General features: G+C 37.7%; 1 protein-coding gene across 6 annotated transcripts in view; it reads right to left on the minus strand.

Annotated features, from left to right (window-relative positions):
* SSH2 (slingshot protein phosphatase 2) overlaps positions 1-6,117 on the minus strand; it is a 132,884-nt gene that overhangs the window by 74,785 nt on the left and 51,982 nt on the right. Inside the window, exon 2 of one of the 6 annotated variants that reach the window (XM_015566760.1) lies at positions 2,767-2,906. The exons of the other annotated variants lie outside the window; for them this stretch is intronic. The gene's annotated coding sequence lies outside the window, so the exon portion shown is untranslated. The remainder of the gene's footprint in view (positions 1-2,766; positions 2,907-6,117) is intronic. 6 annotated transcript variants of the gene reach the window in all.

Raw genomic sequence — 6,117 nt, forward strand, 5'->3', positions numbered from 1 at the left:
TTCTTATCACTCCTTTTATATTTCTTACTATCCCTTCACATTCTCATTTGTGGGCTCCTATTCTTTTGCCAGCCTTTTACATATGTAAAGCCTGTTGCTTTACAATCACTGTCTCACAACAACTCTACGAACAGCAGTCAATCCTCCCATTTCATAGATGAGGAAACAAGGGTTTGAGAGTAATTTGCCTAAGCTTACAATTACACAATCAGTAAGACAAAGGAGGGATCAAAATTTAGGCCTATTTTCAAGTTGGTTGTTTTTTTTTTAACTCTACTCATGGCTCTTTAGCAGTCTGAGTTCTTTGCCTTGTTCTGTACAATGCAGTCCTTTTGTAGCCTACACACCAGGGTACCAATAGGGTTCAAAGTGAATTCTCAAATAACAGAAAACCAAGGTCTTCCTTATTTGTTTGCTTTGCTTTTTAAATTGGGTCAGTTCAGCGCAACTCTGCTGCAACCGTATAAGTCTCAAAATCAGTGGCCACGAAAATTTAATACAGTCTGTAAAACCCTAGTTTATCAATATTCCTCATCAAACCATTTCCTTTATAGTTGTTTTCTACCTTATCAGGCTAAGAAAATGAAATAACTTGCCAACAGGCACTCTCAAAGTTCCTCAAAGATACCAATTCTCAAATATCAATCCAAGGGAAACAGAGCAAGGAATAACAAAGTATACTGAATCTTTATTTTCATAGCTGTTTTAATACCTATTACAGATCTTCTTGGCCTTGTACTAATGCATAATGAAATCCAGGGGGAACACTGTTGCTAGTGCTTAGGTTCTGACACAAAAGCAGTCAATTTCTGTTAAAGAATAATAATAATGATGCTGATGATGATGAAGGAGGAGGAAGAGGATGAGATAGAAAAGAAAATTATCAAAAGGCAAAGTTCAAAGGACAATTTAATGAGCTGTCAAATAAAAGGGAAAAGAGAAAGCAAGTGGCAGGTGCAGGCCTTAATCAGCTCACTTCGTTAACCAATCCAAAGTTCCTTGCTGCCTGCTCTCTTCCCCCTTACACAATCATTTCAGAATTGCACACGAATACAGATGAAAAATTTCTCCATTGGTTCACTGCAAATTTAATTTATTGAGCTTTCTTGATACCAGATCTAATGTTTAAGAGTTAATTTATTTTTCAAATTCACTAAATGCACATTTTTAGATAAATATATGACGCTGCAATTGACCCATAGCACTTTCCCCCCTATTTTTCAGGTAATATTTATAAGAAATCAGACAACTAAGAACAAAGAGATCACATGTGTTTTGCAATATTCTAGAGTACAATGTGACGCAATGAGAATTCCAAACATTTTAGTTAGGATTTGGAAAAAAAGAGAGAAAAATATTCAAATCAAAATGATCCAAGAGTAAATTTAAATTTCATATGTGTTTTAAATGTGTTGGAGGAAAGAAGTTAAAACATCACATATTTGCTTCAGTGTAGGAACAATCATTGCAGTCTAATCCCACACCTGCTGTCTAAATTGTTTTAAGGCACTAGGTCCTATGAACTACCCCAAATGGCAACTTGGGAGACAGGAAAACATGAACAAAAGGAAATGATTTTAACTGCCAAAGGCAAAATTTTTGTATAATGATTAGAAGGAAAGCTGCAATCCTCTCACATGGCAATAGACATCTGGTGAGGCTGTACATAAGTCTTACAGACTTAGTCTTCAAGGAACGCCACACACCACAGAGATCCACCTTTTAAATGTCCAACCACAGGAACCATGGTTTCTAAAAGGAAGGTGGCTAAAGATATTCAACATTTAACCATTCTATCAAAACATGGTCCATTTAGTTCTTCTTTTTTATAAAACAAGGAAAAATAAGAAGAGATAGGGATGTGGCCTTATTCACCATTATGAAGACAGGACAAAATGTGAGATGTATAATCAGTTCTGATAAGTAGATGACCAGTTACAACTGAAGCACCCCTACTGATATCAGATATTGGGAGAGTTGAGGCTTGCAACAGAGCAAGGGAAAAAGAATGTACATATATTTTTTCTTCTTCTTTTTGGCTGTATGAATAAATTTATTTGTTTACTATCACAAAATACTGATATATGGACTAATTTGTGTTTTCTATTTACCTTGTTTTTATTTTTCTTGTATATTTCCTTTCTTTCCATCTATTAGGTAAAGAATATATATTCTATTTCTATTTTACATGCTTTCCTTAAATTTTAATAAGCATATGTCGTGCAGCAAGCCAATATTTCTACTTTGTAGACATGTTTTTTTTCTAACTGAGGCTACCCTGGGTGTGATGGTAGTAACGTGCTTTGAAAGTCAATGTAATTCAATGTTAAGAAAATTTAAAATCCTACACACATATATACATGTCTTACCTTTAAAAATAAAGATTGCATTTCAGCCATACTCTAAAAACTAGAATACTTGGGTCTAGGAAAGGGAAAATAAAACAAGGACTGTGACAAAAAGCTGATAAACTGCAATGCCGCTTCGGTAATTCAAGACCAAAACCCAAAAAAGGATGCCAGAATCAGGAAAAAAACAGGGAAGCGGCTACATGATAAAGTATTTGAACTTCTGCTTAAGAAAAGGGACATAACCAGGCAAAAAGCTATACATGTGAAGAATGGGAAAGGAGAGGAAATGGCTTTTGGTAAGGAAGGTGTCATCGTTGGTGGTATTTTTCTCTTTTTGCAAATTTTCGTGATGTGACACTGTTTTCAATTTTTAAAAAGCACTTTTAAAAAAATAAGGCAGAACAGGAAAACACACCGTGGGAACAGAGTCAAGCACCCAGATGTTTTGCGTAAGCTCCATTTTCAGAGACATCTGCCTTTGTGCAAGACTTGAAAAAGTAAAGCTGTCCTCAACAAGTTCTCTGAAGTGAGGGGTGGAGCCTGATAGAAAGTGAGCTGTGAAGAAACCAACAATTAGAATGCTCAGGGCTGAGAAACACATAGTTTCTTAGATTAAGTTCCTCGTTTCTGAGCCACCTCTGCCCGAAATGCTTGGCCATCGACAATGTCTACTCCTCAAACAAGCTGCTCATATCTCCATTCAAGTAACTGAGGCTCTCTGTCAGCAGTGCCACTCAGCTCTTTGCCGAGACAGCTTATCTCTGTGGTAGATGATATAGAGCACAACCAACTGAATAAAAATCTGAGTGGGAAGCAAGCTGACCTACTCCTCCCTCCTTATTCCAATTCCAAATAAAAATGCTTATCATGGACAGAAAACTTCATGTAAAAGCAAAGATAATCCACATTTTTTCATCTTCCTGTTGTCTTGCATTGCTGTATGTTAAACTTTATTTCTGAATACTCCGAGGCCTATATTGTTTGCTTTTTTGTGTAAGGCAATGGAGAAGAGTACATTCGCAGTGCTTTATATAGTGCCCAGTCTAATGCCACGTACAGAGTGTTTAATGAGTGTGATCTGAAGATAACAGGGATGATGCTGATGACTCAAGCACACTTCAGAGGATACTCAAGTATGGAAGTCATTGTAAACCCACTCTCTGGTGTTCACATGCCAGGTGTGTAAGCCCCCATGTCTGCAACGCAAACCACAGCGAGAGGCTGGCTTACTTACTCTTGTTTGCAGCCTTCAATCACGCCTTGTGCTAGTGGGGGAACTTCTACTTGCTAAAAGAACTTTCAACTGACTTGCAAAGTGCTCATAAAGTTCTATCTGGTGTCCTGTCTTGAACTTCCTTTTTCTGAGAAGTTGGGTGTGCTGTACTAGTATGTGTCACTGTCCTACACCTGCCTTCTGGGTGAGTCAACTGCAAAATATTCTAAAAACCTCTTGCTCAGGCACAGTAGCCTCCCTAGGTCCTATATAAGCTCTCCTTACTGCTAACATGACAATGGAGCTGGTAATCTGTAGGTTTACATCAATTTGTCAGGACAAAGCTATACAAACTAATATTATCTTACTGTGTGGTGAAAGAGTGAAGGAAGGGACACAATAAAGATAAGGAGAGGTAAGCAGGGTACAGATCTGAAGGTCTTACATGATATGCTAGAGAATTTGGACTTTACCTTGAGGATAACAGAGATCCAAAGTTTGCATTTCCAGAAAGATTCCTTCAACTACAGTATGGAGAATGGATTGGAAGGGGTTCAGACTTACAAATAGAGAGAGAGATGTTACTTGAGTAATCCAGGCCAGGGAATAGGGTGGTCTGAGCTGAGCTAATGGGAATAAAGAAAAGATAGATACTTGGGGGATATTTGTCTAGTTTACTTTCGGGTGCAGATGGAAATTTTTCCATAAAGAAATTTCAATTGTAAGAAAAACCTGAGTGAGAAAAGCATTGATATGTGCAAACTCCTTGCGCTCAAAGAATATCTTTTACTTTGCACCTCCTGACTCTTCAGACAGGCCCTCCACCTTTTTAAAAACACACACACCAAATTCCAATGCTTTAAGACTCTTAGGCAAGAGGGTCAAAAGGAGTCTATTTATTTACATGGCTATTAACTTTCATTCCACCTACTTTTGCCCCAACTTTTCTCAAAACAGTTTTTTCTTTCTCCCTACCATCTATAATTTTTTAAGTTATACTTTGCTAACCCTTAGATTTGGAGAGCAAATCTGCCTTAACTTATTTGCCAGCCGAAGCCAATCATCCTAGACAAGCCAGGCAATCTTACAGGCAATTCTTCCCCATGTCACTTTGTTATCACACATGTCTATATCATTTCCTGTCAGGCACCGAACTTCCAGCATCAAGGAAGAACAGCTGCAGAGAATGCTTTTACACAAAAGACTTCCCTCCTTCCTTACCCCTTATTCAACGGATATGACAATATACTGATGCTATAGCCAGGGCTCAAGTTAAATGAAGGATAATACAACTAAGTGTTGAAACCACCATTTTAAACCAGTAATAAAGAACGCAAACTTACTGTCTGAACATAGTTAACTAGCAAAAGATTATTAGAAACATGAGGCCAACTTCACCAAAAGAGCATTGGCGAAGAACTGCTAAGCAGGTAATGCTGAATCTCTCTAGCGCTCAGTCAAATTACGTTACCCAGCTCTAGCTGGTGTGGCTCAGTTGGCTTGAGCATCGTCCATACACCAAAAGGTGGCAGGTTCGATTCCTGGTCAGGGCACATACCCGAGTGGTGGGTTCAATCCCAGTCAGGCAGCATGCAGAAGGCAAACAAATGATGGATGTTTCTCTTTAACATTGATATTTCTCTCCCTTCCTTTTTCTCTCCTTCCTCCCTTCTTCTCTCTAAGATCAATTAATACCTATTATTAAAGAATATCTATAAGACAATTCTCATAATTTCCTCATCTCTAAAATCAGTGGTTGTGTAAAACAGCTGCTAAATAATTTAAAAATAATTTATAGTAAAGGTGAACCATAGGCTATCCATATAGGAGAGGAATGGAGTAATTCTGGAAAATAAGATATATTTACTGTATTTATCACAGTAAAGTTATAATAGGCAGTAGCTACACTTCATACTTCTCGTCTACAAATGGGATATACTAAACAAGATGCTAGAGTAAAACACAATGAAAAATATAAGGTGGCTGTACCATCCCTTTCCACAAATAAACTACTAGTTCTCAGATCACATTTTCATTGATCTGGGGGAGGTAGTAAATAGTAAATACATACTTGGCTAGGACTCAAATGACCAGGGTTTTCTAATCCCCATGGCTGGGTGACTCTGAGTCAGTTTTAGCACATCAGACAGATTCTCTATTTACACAAGAGGTTAGTATCTCACCTGCTGCAGGGAAACATGTGGAAGGGAGAGGAAAAAGCATGGAACTGACAGTCAGATGACCTGGAGTTCTTACTCTGCCACTAATGAATCAGATCTCAATTTCCTCCTATAACATTATAAATTCTTAAGCTTGATAAAGGAGATTATTACCAAGAACCTTAAAAGCACTCCATAAATTCAAGAGGAGATCACCAGATTTCTACAGTATTATAAAAAAATACCAATTAGGTTTTTCATAGCAGAAGAGATCACTCTCAAAGAAGGCCTCTAAAGGTTGTATCACAATGGGCCAGGCTACTCTGCAAACGTGACTGTTAAACCCTATAGGTTTCTTTCAGTAACCAAATGGTTAATTTGTTCACTGGATTCC

Source organism: Myotis davidii, unplaced genomic scaffold (genome assembly GCF_000327345.1).
Source record: "Myotis davidii unplaced genomic scaffold, ASM32734v1 scaffold363, whole genome shotgun sequence".
Taxonomy (NCBI): domain Eukaryota; kingdom Metazoa; phylum Chordata; class Mammalia; order Chiroptera; family Vespertilionidae; genus Myotis; species Myotis davidii.